We start from the raw sequence: 14,113 nt of genomic DNA on the forward strand, positions 1-14,113 counted from the left end.
TCTAACAACTCAAGTGGGTTCACACCCGCTACCCACTTAGAGACACTGAATGTTTAACTCTTTTGATCTAACTATACTACCTCATTAAACAATATTTTCTCACTAATTTTTTGTATGTAAACATTGAACAAAAGGCTAAATATTGTGCCAAAGAAGAACTGAATACTGCACAGCAGGGTTTGATGATAGCAGCCAATTGCCTACCCTGCAGTTGGAAGACAGCTTGGGTAACTATTCCAAAGATTAATGAGCAATCAGTTCTAAATTAAACTAAGACCTATGTTTAAATCCATTTTCCTCACACCCTTTACAAGCCTGAATCTGAGTTACATTCACAGAGATAAAATGCAGTATTTGGCTTTCTGTGTTGTAGAACATTATTAGCAGAGTGAAAAATGGCTTCTTTAGCATTTCCTTCACATTTTTCAGCTTTTATTTTCCTCAGCAATTTGAAAGGAAATGGACCATGATGAGGTTTTCAGCTTCTGCACCAGGCTATAAACAGAAGTTTCCTGTCAGTCACTTCTAGAAACTATACAGTCCCATTTTGAAACTGGAACAAAAGTATTAGATCTGTGAAACTCCCAGCTGTTCTGACACACCGTTTTCATACTGCGCTCAGTTTTCAACTATTGACAAAGCATTCAGGTAGTATGAAACAAATGCTATAGTGAACAATAAGAAGTGTTATTTGAGGGCTTTTCAGCAGCTTAGTAAATGACAAGTTATTTGTGTCTACACAGCCTCTGTAATGCTGCACTTCTTCCTCTGTATCAGTTCAGTTTCTACGTACAGTACTGGTACAATAATATTGTTATCAATATGCAACAATAAAGTTAGGCGCACGTGTACAAGTCTGCAACAGTAGTTACGTACTGTAAGCACAAAAGTCACTTTTAGATTAGAGTAAGTAAAGTTGCTGTAGAATAACAGCACCATTCTAAACATGACTGGTTTAGGATAGATGGCAGAACTAAAAAAATCCATTTTGTATATATTTATGTTCTAACTTCCTAACTGCCCTCTCTTTCCCTTCCTCCTCCTTTAATTCCATCCTAAAAAACATGAAGCAGGAGTTAAAAAGCACCTCAGAGACTGTCAGAGGTCAGAAATGCAAAAGTGACCCTATGAGGAAACTTTCAGAACATATCAATTTGCTGTGTAATTTCCTCCTTTGGAGTATGAACATGCCTCATTTTGTCCATGCATAGGTTATCATGTGTGTATGTATCTACAATAAGGAATCAATGGTATGTACCACCAAATAGTGTTTTTTACACATTCTTTGTATTGTGTAAAGAGCAAAACCACAGAAGATAATTTTGCTGAGTTTAAATCTGCTAAAGTTCTTAAAACACTGATATTAATTAACATACAACGAATTACAGAGTAAACAGGATTAAGAAAGTAATGTGGTTTGTTAAATCAGAAAAAAATTTATCACAGTGATACCGGCCATTTTGATCCTGAATAGCAGTCACATCATGTGGCATGGACATAGAGAACTGGTTTTTTCCTTCTCACTTTCCAATATATCTCAAACAAAAGAAGCATACTTAGTTTACAGATTTTTTAAAAATAATTAAATGAAAGAAAAATAAAACCAGCATTATATAACCTAATGGGTTTGTAACTTATTTTGTATTAAAAGTTGACAGTGAAATGTGGAAGTTTGGTTGGCTGGGGTGGGTTGTTTTTTCAGGTTGTATATCTAAAGAAACTTCTAACAAAAGGCATCCTATTCAATGAAAAAAACCACCTGTGAAAATTACATTATACTACGACTGTATTACAATACAGCTATTACAGGTCAACCGGGTGATGGTGGTTAGATAAAAATATGATATCTATTGTGGAGTTCAGCTGTTATCTGAAAGCACACTCATGAACTTTGTGAAACAGAGAAGAGGAAGCATCTCTGAGTTGGTGCAAAATACATGAACTCGTTTAATATATTTAGTATTGACAATGGGCTTAATAGTAAACAAAATAAAGTAGACTTCAACACACTGCCTTTTTCCAGTTCAGGAAAATCATTATTATGAAATTAATTTCTCCTGGTATTTCCCATGTACTCATGTAAAATCTACTGACACTAACATTTTTAAAAGCATACATACAGTTATTCTATACATATATTTCAATTAAAAATGCAATTATTCTTAAAGTCAAGCTGAAGAGATGAAATCTCAGTGAAATTAATAAAATAGCTGAGATTTTTGCAGGTGTTGCTAGCTAAATAACTTCACTAGAATATCCATCATTACCAGAAATTTTTTATAATCCTGATACAATCACTTGAACCTGAGACATAAATTGCTCACCCACATTGGGTAATGGATCCCTGAGCTGGAATGTTATGTTTGTGTTTATCCTGTCAGCAGAGTTGGGATACAGAGGCTTCATGTTTGTGTTCATTTTCCTGTCAGGAGATATCAGTTAGGCACAGGGCCATGCAAATTTTGGTTGTTCTAGACCCAAGTTATGCCAGTCTAGGAGTTTCTGTACCAAATTTACCTATTTCTAGAAATATGATTGCCGAAAAAAGGTGAGACAGGACTTGTCTGCAGCCATCACCTAAAATAAGCCAGGATATCTTGATACCTTGATTTCGTATGTGCCTGCATCCTTTTCACTTCTAGTTTCATTTACAGTTTTCCATACATGTCTAGTTTCAGTACATAAGGTTGCATGAGGAGGAAAAAGTCTCTGTATTAGACAATTTTTGAGAGCTTTCTCAGAAAACACTACATGCTGGAAGACTACCACAAATCTTCCTGAAAGTGAGTAATTTGGGCTATTTTCATATAGCTCACCACATGAAATGTTTATTACTGGTAGCTTAAGTTTTCCCATCGTAAGCTAATGTATAGCAATTTATTTATCCATCACTAGTTATTTAAACAAGACATGATTCATAGATAGGGAGACAATCATAATGAGTTCTTGTTTTTGAAAAGCTCATGTTCACATTATTTTATCACCATCATGTTAGAGAAATTATTGTGTTATATTCAAATAAATGGAAAATAATGGCAAATGAAAAAAGGGTGGAATTGTCTGTGATAAAGCTTCAGGGTTTAATAAGTAATGGTGCTGTACAATGGTTATTAATTTCCTTTAGAACTAAATATGCCTTTTCTCACATGTAACACTTTATAGTTTTTATTTTGTTTTTCATTACTTGACATTTATTTACTTTGGGTGATTGTGTATCCAAGTGTGTCAGAATATACCATTTTACAAGATTGGTCCCAGCATTACAGAGAGTTTTCAGAAATGTAGTCTGTTTCTTTCATATATTGCAATTGAAAGCACGACACATTTATTCAAAATTATCTAACTACCTAGCTGTCCCATTGTAGGTCCCACAAGAACGGTAAGTGCTGTACTTCTTTACTCAGTGCTTCCTTACCACCCCTCTGTCCCATTCCTCTGAAGGACAGATCAGCCACAAGTCCCCAGAGGAGACTTACAAGGAAAAAAACAAACCCAAAAGACCAGGGACACTTCTAAAGGAAAGGAGACAGAAAGACTGAGCAAACAAGTGAACTAAGAAGAGATTAGGAGAAGAATGTGTCAGAAAAGATTAATTTGAAGACATGAGGCATAATATCAGGCATTTTTACGGAACAGCTAGAGAGGTCAAAAAGAGAAAAGGGAGAAGAAAAAAAGAGAAGAGAGGTGAATAAGACGAGTGAAGCCTTTCAAAATGTATCATAATAGCCCAAGGTTAAAAGTAAGAGAAACATGTCAAAAAAGGGAAGGATAAAATAAGTGGTGAGCATAAAAAGGAAAGTTTTGGTCCAAAGTCTAAAACACTGAAGAGGGAATTTGTGTAGAAATGTAAATGAACTGGTTAAATGCATTGGTTGGAGTACACTTAATCCCAACAGACTAGGATGCCACCTTCAAAATGTAACTCCAATGTCACCTGCAGTAAGGACCAAATAAAGTACATGTCACTTTACCCAGAGGAGGCAAAGTTCTTTTTGACTACACTGCTGAGAAGCTTGCTCAGAGCCTACATTCACTTTCCTTTGAAAGCTAAGACCATCCAGCCAGTGCTGAAACGTATTTTAATAAATGCACTTCACATCTGTGGGTTTAATTAGTTATATTCTACACATAGCTCTCCTGAATGTCTATTTGTTAGCATGGCCCAAGAATTTAGGGTTTTTTTCTAAAGTTTATGATCTGATTATTGAAAATCAGGTTATGTACCTGGAATTTAAATACCTTGTGAACATCAACTGAAATTTAGACTTCAACTCTTATGGGAGCTTATAAGGAATTTGAAAATATATAGTTAACAGAAAAGTTATTCAAAGGTCAGTAGTTCTTACGACTGAGTAGAGTGGAGAGAAAGTAGGGAAACTTTAGTAGCTTTTTCATGTTAACTCATTTCAGCTGGAAATCTCTGAGGGCTGTAAAGTGACTATCCTACCTCTGTTTACCAGATGAAAACAGTCTAGCGACATACTAGGGCGTTAGTGTCTAATCAATTTGACATCAATTGAGGAAAAATTGCAAAAAAAGCTATATTTAGGTAATCAAAAGTTATCTATGCAAAAACTATTACACACATTAATCTAAATAGATGCTGAAAATGAGTAATCAACCCTGAAAATATCTGGCAAAATTCCTACCTTGAAAAAGTGTAAATCAAGACATTAGATACTCTGGTAATTGTAGGTATTTTACACAGGATGATAAAATTAAGAATAGAATATGCTGACAACAAAAGAAACAAACACAAACCAGGCAAAAGCAATACCTGCCCAAGTTACTGAAACATGCGATATATTTCATATTCTTTGATATACAATCTTAAAATAAATTGAAATTAAATATTTATATGGGAAACTTTTAAGAAAACCAGAGTAAATTAAGGGGAAATCACAGCATTTTCAAAAGTGACAAAAGAGGAAAGGAAAAAGTTTTAGAAAAAGCCTAGTCATACAAGAACACAGGTGTGACTTATTTGTTTGCCTGAAGGGATGTGACTTTTTTTTTCTTTCTTCACAAAAGGATATGCCAGAAACATTTCTGGGAGGTCCTGTCAATCTACTCCATATAAATAATTAAAAAATAATGGGAAGAAAAACAGAAAGCTGCATGTTTGTCTCCTGGATGGATGCACTAATCATCAGGCAATATCAACATTTTCACCCTTGGGTCCTCTAAGTATTTTAATAACCTATATTGAGCAGAAAGTCTGGAGCAGGATGTACTGAATAAAATCCAAATCTCAAATACTTAGACTCTAATATTTAAGGACCTGTAATGAAAAATGAAAAATAGTAATTTACAGGTCCTCAGACACAGAATGGATCTTGCTGTTTCTTGTTGAAAAGTTTAGCCCCTGAAACTTTGTATAAAAGGAAAGTCACAGCATCCTTTTCAGTTCAAGATAACCATTAAATGCTGCCTGAAATTTGCAAATAGTTCCATGATAATGGAAACACAAGTATTGGAACATAATACTTATTGAGAAAATGTCATTTAGCTTTGGAAAAGGTACAGAGAAGATACTGACAAAATACAAAGGAAAGGAAAGTCTTAGATTCAGCTTTTCAGTTATCCTACAGCAAATATTGTATTGGTGATGGAATAAAGGTGAATTAGAATACATTTGGCTGTTTACCCCTTTTTCAGGTATACTATTTTCAGCAATAATGTAGCTCCACTAGGTTCCTCGTGAAGGAATACAGTTCCATTAAGATCAGGACTATGACATGACTACAGCCACACAATCAGTATCATTGGGTGTTCTTTGATGCCTCTCAAATGTGCACTAAGAATACTGGATAGCCAGTCACCCATCACAAAGCCAGCCAAGGATCATAAAGGACAGAAAGCAAACGTACTCTGTACCTCACTTTCCTCCTAAACTGCACTTAACTGCTGTGACAGTAAAGGGAAAATAAAGACAAATGACATAATTTAGGAACTATTGAATATGGAAGATAACTAACCTCTAAAGTAATGAGAGGGCTTTTTGTTTGGTGGTTTGTTGTTTGTTTCTTCATTCCCTTATGGATAAGAAAATATGTTTTTCCTAGGGATGTGATTCTTTTGATTGGCTGCTTATTTCTGAAAAATCTTACATGAAAACACTAAGTAGCTAAAGCTAAGTTTATCTTAGCAGTTACTGAATTGCTTAGGGAATCTTAGAAAGACATAGTTCAAACTGGCCTAATAGAAAACCTGTATATTAGTTACAAATGTCCAGTACTGATTCTTATACACACGTTTACTATCAGTATTTTATATCAGCTGCCAGAACACTATTCAGTCTTTTGTTATAAAAGAGAGAATGTGGGCATCTAGACGATTTCTGTATTTTCAGATCAAACTGGGCAAGCTCAGAAGACCAGCCAAAAAATTATGTCAATTTTAAGACATCCTGGCTAAGGTTAAGGGTGGATTTGAAGACAGAGCACCTCCAACAAAGCTGACTTAAAGCCAACAAAAAGATTATCACAGAATCAGAATGGTTTCGGATGGAAGGGACCTTAAAGATCATTTAGTTCTATACCCCCTGCCATAAGCAGGGACACCTTCCACTAGACCCGGTTGCTCAAAGCCCCATCCAGCCTGGCCTTGAACACTTCCAGGGATGGGGCATCCACAAGTCTCTGGGCAACCTGTTCCAGTGTCTCACCACCCTCACAGGGAAGAATTTCTTCTCAGTATCCAATCTAAGTCTACACTCTTTTAGCTAAAAAACATTGCCCCCTGTCCTACTGCTACAGGCCCTGCTAAAAAGTCTGTCCCCATCTTTCTTAAAAGCCCCCTTTAAGTTTAGGCTTACCATAATCACTATAATTTGAATTTTGGAATTTTTTTCCTTTCTCTTTTCCCCCCATATCAGTCAAGCACATACCTTATGTTTCCTGAATGAAAGTAAAAGCATGCAAAAAAATAAGATGTACTAAACATTGCTAGAATGACACCACAGATTGCACCCACCATAATCACATGGGAAAAACATGGTAACCATAACTTTGATCCCATATAGCCACAATTATTGATCAATGCTGATTTTTGAAATTATTTTGAGAGATACTATTTTTTTTCCTGAGGGAAATTTTTCAAACCTTACAATGGCAATAACAAGCAAACTGTTAAACACGATTCACAATTCACAGTTTGAATACATTTTTCTGTTTTTCACTGTTAATACAGGAATTCAGTTTTCATCGTCCTGTTCTATGCACAGGAAAAATTTAAAAGTTCCAAAATTAGAAGGAAAGGGTACATTTACACTTTAATCACTTGTCTGGACTTGCTGCACATAAATCAGGCACTGAAACCCCATCAGCATATCAGAAATTATACTCATGGAGTCTTACTGACATCATTCTGCAATCTTACATGTTAGGTACTTTATGTCATGGAAAATTATGGGATCTTGTTTTGGGGGTCTTTTTTTCTTCTTTCTTTTTTAAGTTTGGAGTTAGAATAAAGGGAAGAGTTAAAAAGGAGTCTGAACTTTATGATCTGTTGGAAAGAAAAACACGTAAACCCAGACAAGTGTAAAACCAAAACCCTCCAATGAATAAATATTGTAAAATATTACTAAAGAAAAACAGTAACAACAACAAAAAGGATATAGAAAATAAAACTATGCACTGAAAATGCCAGTTACATCTATCTGACTGTAGATATTCATTGGATTTACTCAGTGTTAGACACGACTGCTTCACCTCTGCATGCCAGCACAGACATCCCCTAATCCTCAACAAAGCTTTTCTGACAAAATTGCTCCACAGTATTGGGAAACTTTCAGGAAATATATGATTACTTAAAACTTCTGTTGTGTAAATCTACGAATCCTGTACAAGTTCTAATCACTCCCAAAGTACTGTAAATCAGTGTTAGTGAGAGATTCAGTTGGTCTCCCTCTTTTCTTACACAAATGGAAGAAAACCACTGTAATTACTGCTCATTTCTCACAGAGGGGAGAGGGGTGGTGGTCCACGGGACAGTAAGTTGCCCTTTGTTTTTGGAGTATAAGCTAATTAAGTACTGGTAGTGTGTCAACTGTTCTCTGCTTTAGCATCATATCATCTTACTGCATCTTTATAATTGGTACATATGAATTTCTTGTTTCTAAATGCTTACATTGAGATTTTGTGGAATACTGAGTTTATATGTATACACTGAGATTTTTGTGTATGAGAAATACGTGATAGCAAAAATCTTTCTCAGTGCAATGACCTCTTTATACACTGACATTGATTAGAATTAGAAAACTGATAGAATGAAAGTAAAAAATTAAGAATGTTCCAAAGTAGGACAAAATAAAATCATGTAACAAATCATCTTCATTATCTTCAGAAAGCTCATAAGCATCCGCCATTATAATCTAATATTTTTGACTAGCCTCTCATAAAAGGAATATTGAGAGGCCAACTTCACAGCACAAGCTTAGCAGATAAGGACCATCCAAAACCATCATTTTAGAAGTGAAATCTTACTATTTTGGTCACTTATTTGATCTCACATACAGCAGTAGAGACTGCATACTTCTGCATGTAAAAGTACTTAGTTTTTTTTATTAAAAAAAAAATCCAACCACCTTTCATAGATATTAAGGATGTTTAAACATGTTATGCTTGTTGGTAAATTGTGCCTATGATTAAATACCTTCATCATCAAAAGTGAAATTTAGTTCTTCTTATAATTCTCCTTCAATCTCCAAAATTCAATTTTAAAATTTAGGATCTTAGAAGGATTTCAAAATAAAATAACTAATGACAATAACAAAGGAATACTCATTACCAACTTTGTTTGATATAAAGGCAGAATAAATACAGGCTGTTCCACTACAACTGAAATTATTTGATAGTTCATCACAGATTTAATTATATGATTTACCAGAATTTAATCTACCACACATATATCTTCAACAGCTCATACTTCTTGCTAAGTCCCCCCACCCATGCTTTTTGCTTTTCATGGAAAAAATACTCACAAAAAAACAACCCTCATTATTCCATATCATTTTTCTAGTACAATATTTTGAAACCGCTATTTAAAAATCCATTAATCCAGGACAGTGAGGGCAAATAATACCTGTCTGAAAAGATATGTCAGCCTACATTTCCCCCCCAGTACACTGTAACTACTCTGCCTGGCAGATAGCTTCTAAAACAGCTCGCAACTCCCATTGAGAAAAAAGTATCTGCTTTTTTCCAAGCACATTCTTTAAACACCTCCATCATTTTCACAATCTGCTGGCTCCTATAGCTAGGCAGGGATTAAAATCTGGCTGGCAGTCACTAATACAAACTCCACAGAGGAGTGGCAAAGTCAAATGGTACACCGCTGCCAAGGCTTGAGTGGCACTGCTCCCGCGCAGTTTGCTTCCCTGCGGAGCGATTGCTACCAGGGCAGCAAAGCATCTCCCTGCTAATCTCCTCTACCTGTTGTTGACCTATCCCTGCCATCCCCTCCCAAGTATACAATAAATCAAGCACATTTTACATGAAAAATGAGGTAATTACTCAGTGAATCCAATGGCTAATTGCACACAGAAGCCTCTGGGAAATGTGGGACAAATCCATGTCAGATTTCAAAAGGCAGAGAAAAAGAAGACCAAGTTAATAACTCCTCAAATACTGACAAACTGAGAGGGATTGAAATGCACCATTTCTTCAAAGAAACCAATACCTTGCTTAAGGGAAACGGAAAATTCTAGCTATATAGTTTAGCTTTACAGTAACAACAGGAGTGATTTTGACGAAACACCGTACCAAAAGTAATCAGTTTGTGGAGAAAAAATGTCAGGGAACTGTAGCTTCTTATGTCAGATATCATTATTACACATTATTTAAAGTAACCTCTTTTTTTATACCCTGCTTGCTTTCCACTGCTCTGCAACCATGTACTTCTGAGTCCCATAATTCCTCATTCAACTTAATTCAGTTTACTTGTTCCTTCTTTCCCCAGCTTCCCTCTTGATTGCTCCGTATCTAGCCAAACCCTCCCCAAACTTCTATTACCAATGTATCTATTTCTCTGGCTGTTTAAACGCTGCATACTTGAGCTAGCCAGCTTTCTCAGCAGTGTTATGGAGGGAGAGGAGAAAAAGTACTGGGACAGGGAGAAAGCAGGTGAAAGACAGAAAAATTCCTTTGCTCAAAGATCACATCAGGTGTGATTAGTTTCATCCTTACAGCTCTGACCTGAATGAAGTATTTTTTTGTTATATTTGAGCATAGCATCTCATCATCTGTATAGTATTATGAACTGTAAGAGACCAAACACGCTCAGTAACTTTTTTAGAGCTAATATTACTGAAGTCCTCGTAAGTATCCACCGAACATATGTGCCTTTTCAACTTGGCTAAATTTGCTTGGATTGTCACAGGATAGCAAAAGAAACATGCATGACACAAATGCCACTCCTCTGCCAAATTTCAAGGTCACTTACAATTTAGCTTTGAAAAATAACACATTTTTCTCCAGCCTAGCTGCTGGAAACAGCTGAACCATTCTGGCAGATTTTTTTCAAGTCCTCCTCCCAAGATGACTAGCCAGCATGGAAAATTTTAACCTGAAGAGTTATAAAACCTGCCGAGCCTCATCTGTTTAGTCTGGGGTATACATTTTCAGTTACTTCCCAGGTGTCTCCCATAGCAGTTACCTTCATCTCACATAGCTACAGGGCAGTGCTGAGCTCTTGACTGCAATTGGAGATACCATCAGCAGGATACAGCAGATCAGGTGATGAGGTTTTTTTAGTGAAGGGGGGGGGGGGGGGGGAAGCTCAAAATAAAAAACTTTTCAGTTCTTTAAAAACATGACATAAAAAAAAATATTGCAGTGCCTTCTGGAAATTAAATTTGGATGCTTGTGCTTCACTTTACTGGTTAGACTTCTCAGCGGGGGCTAAAAGCCTAGTTAAATCAGGGGAGATAAGACTATGAGAAAGAAAAAGGAGAACTGAAATATGTGACCTACAGTTTCTTTAGCTATCTGAAATAAAGCTTATTTAGACTCAAAAGGTTCAGCTTAAAGATCTGAGTTCAGCAGTGAACTTCAAGACTTTTTAAAAGTAGAAGACAGGAGACATTGCCAAAGAGTCAGAATGTTTTAATACAGAGAAATATTCAACAACAAAAAAGCAAAAAGCTCTTGGGCATTGGAGGATCAGAGGTAATTGGATTTGATCAGATAAAGAGGAAGGCAATTATTTACATAACAAAATAAAAAAAAATCCACAGAGGAAAAATACTCTTCCTTTCATGATATCTTAGGGACAATCAGACATCAAAACATTATTTTTATGCAGCCATGTTTTATTGTCTCCTTAGGCTTTATCAACATCCAAGGATGATTTGGAGATACTCAGAAATTAAAACTTCATTCCTACTATGTTTCTTTAACTTCAAAAAGTTTAACTGTGTTAATTTAATGTAGTTGCTTATGTAATGCAAACAGTTCCTTTTCTTTTTGATATAACAAAAAAACAGTGACACGTCACAGACATGAGAGATGATACAGGTAGTATTACAGTTGTTGCAGCAAAGATGTTAAACTTAGAAAGCTTGCATCAATCAGCACTGCAAGGTGAACAGAGAGATGGGCATATTCAGTGGACATCACACTATACATGTGTGTGTGTGTGTATGCTAGAAAGGAGAATCTTTAAATTACTCTTAGCTCTTTTTTAACAACTACTTTTTCAAAACAAACACCTCTGATTTTAGTTGGTTGGGCTTTCTAAAACCAAATTTCTAAATACCTGAATGTCACTGTCTGCACCTCAAACTTGAGAGGACAGAAATAACAGGAGTAACCTACTTTGATGCATTCATATACCTCTTGGGTTGGAGGAAAAAAATGTTTGCTGTTGATTGGTTAGACAGACAAAGTACACTCAAACGAAGAAGGTAAATGAATTCACTCTGTGCTTTGTGCTGACATGGCTAGCACTTCAGTTAGTCTGATTATGTATATACAAGCCTGAAACACAGAAACAATGTAGGGAGTCAGTGGCAACACGTTACTCTCACTTAAAAGACTATTGCTGGGGGTGGGGTGGGGTAGGGGTGGATGTTTTTATTTCTAATTTCTGCTGAAAATCTGAAGATGTTCGGGAAAATGAAAATTTCAATGCTGTATTAAACAGCCCTTTTTTATCTACAACCCATTTAGAATTTAAGAACCAGTATTTCCTCTTAAATATATGGAAGATGGACATCTATACAACTACATATATTTATATGATCAAAGCCCAGCAATGTCATATTAAATCCTGAACATATTTTTATATTATACATATTTAAAACATTTTTCTGGCAAAATATTTTGTCACCAAGGAAATGCAAATGAGTGCAGTAAACATACTAGCTTCTTAAATACTATCCCTTTGCAGAGAGAATACACAGTTGGGAATAAGATAAAGGAATTATGAATTTTGTCTGTTTTCAGAAATGTGTATGTGTCCTAAACTATACCAAGTGTCATTTCAGTATAATATTTTTTTATATAACCTTTTATTTTTAATTTGACATATGTTTTTCGCTGTTGCTCAGTAATAACCCTCAAAAATATGTTGCATGTTTTATGCAGTGAAATGGTATGGTATCAGTGCTGTTTTCTTACACCGTAATCCAAGTTTTTACATTGAGTGGATAGTATTAAACATGCTTTCTGAAATGCTCTACTAATCACTTTTTCTTTTGAAGTATTTGTATAATCAGTGTCGAAACTCTGATTGTTGGAAAAGGTTTTTGTTTTCCCCTCACCCACCTTCAGTATTTCCACACTGTCTCTAAAGTGAACACTGATTTTTCTCTTTAACTTCATATTTGTTTTTTAAATACCTATTACTATGCCAACAGTGTTCTTTAAATCTCATAAAGGACAACCTTAAATCACTACAGAAAAAAAATGTACTGCTACATATTGAACCAAATATTCAACCTCTGAACCTCTTGCAACTCAATTCTTGGTGTATTCCCGATACAAGACTCGGCAGTGATAAGGCAGTGAGTTTGACGATAAAGCGCTGAATCTGACACAATAAAGATAAATGAGAATTACTGATAGAAAGCTGTCCTACTTTTGCTGCACTGTATGGGAAGATGGGTTAATTTCCATCTCCCTGTCAGGCACCTGAAAACAACGGGCCTTATCCCTCCTTAATATCAATGGGTTACCTTCATAAGCTGTTTAAAAGTTATATATGGAAGCTGGAGTAAGCCGATTAGCAGTGGTTGTTTGCAATCGGACATCAGCAAAGTACATAATAATACTGCGACATTACTGAGAATACAGAATGAGGATGATGCCAGTGGGAAGATATAGCAATGTTATTTAAAACACAGAAGGGTCACACAAAACTCAGACGGTAGCTATGCACATTTTCAAATGGCACCTCTTCCGTCCGGAGACAGCCATCTAAAATTTCCTGATGTTGAAGAGGGCACATTTGCTGACACTACTCAAACTACAGAAACTTCACTGTAAATCACTTTCTAGGTAGACATTTAATCTTTCTCAAGTTTTGACTTTCTGAAGTTCTAAAACAATGATTGATAGCACTCATTTATGTCTATTAGGTATATTTTATTGTAATATCATCAGTATGCCCAACATTCTCCAAAGTACATTTTGTATTTTTTACTGGTTTAATGCAGCTTTTAAAAAGTCACACTAGCATTTTGTACTGGAACATTCCCTCACTAACGTTTGTACTGTGACAAATAGTTCAATTATGGTATCATAGCATCATCACAGAATCATAGAATAGTTTCGGATGGAAGGGACCTTAAAGATCATCTAGTTCTAACCCCCCCGCCATGGGCAGGGACACTTTCTGCTAGATCTGGTTGCTCAAAGCCCCATCCAACCTGGCCTTGAACACTACCAGGGACGGGGCATCCACAGCTGTTCTGGGCAGCCTGTTCCAGAGACTGGCCACCCTCATAGTGAAGAGTTTCTTCCCAATACCTAATCTAAATCTGTCCTCTTTCAGTTTAAAGCCATTCCCTCTTGTCCTATCACTACATGCCCTTGTAAAAAATCCCTCTCCAGCTTCCTTGTAAGCCCCCTTGAGTTCCTGGAAGGCTGCTATAAGGCCTCCCCAGAGCCTT

At 36.0% G+C, this 14,113-nt stretch overlaps 1 protein-coding gene across 2 annotated transcripts in view; it reads right to left on the bottom strand.

The window, feature by feature from the left end:
* PCDH9 (protocadherin 9) overlaps positions 1-14,113 on the bottom strand; it is a 710,685-nt gene that overhangs the window by 178,359 nt on the left and 518,213 nt on the right. The window lies entirely within an intron of this gene.

This window comes from Falco punctatus (assembly GCF_963210335.1).
Source record: "Falco punctatus genome assembly, chromosome: 2".
In the NCBI taxonomy this organism is placed as follows: Eukaryota; Metazoa; Chordata; class Aves; order Falconiformes; family Falconidae; genus Falco; species Falco punctatus.